Raw genomic sequence first — 622 nt, forward strand, 5'->3', positions numbered from 1 at the left:
GTTAGGACAGGAACTCAAGCAGGGTAGGAACCTCGAGACAGGAGCTGATGCAGAGACAATGGAGGGGTGCTGCTTTCTGGCTTGCTCTTCATGGCTTTCTCATCCTGCTTTCTTATAGAACCCAGAACTCCCATCCCAGGGGTAGAACCACCCATAACAAGCTGGGCCATCCCCCTGTTGATCACTAATTAAGAAGTTGCATTAAAGATAGATCTTATGGGGATTGAGGATTCTGATGACTCTACCTTGCATCAAATTTACAGTACAACTAACCCCTTGTCAACCTGACACATAAACACATTGTTTTTCAATTAGAACCTTTCCTTTTCCATTTATCCCCACAAATGGAACATTAATATTAATCACAATGTAAAACACAAATAACTTCTAAAAGTCCCAGAGTCCTCACAAACTCAAACACACTTAAAATATCTTTAAAATATCACATCTCTTTAAAAAAAAACTCCAAAATCTTCTTAAAAGTTAAAGTCTTTTGGCAGTGGGTTCCTGAAAAAAGTCAAAAGTAAGTTAAATACTTTCTCACTTCAATAAGGAAGAACCAGGGTGTCTTAGTCGGGGTTTCTATTCCTGCACAACATCATGACCAAGAAGCAAGTTGGGG

This window comes from Mus pahari, chromosome 15 (genome assembly GCF_900095145.1).
Source record: "Mus pahari chromosome 15, PAHARI_EIJ_v1.1, whole genome shotgun sequence".
In the NCBI taxonomy this organism is placed as follows: Eukaryota; Metazoa; Chordata; class Mammalia; order Rodentia; family Muridae; genus Mus; species Mus pahari.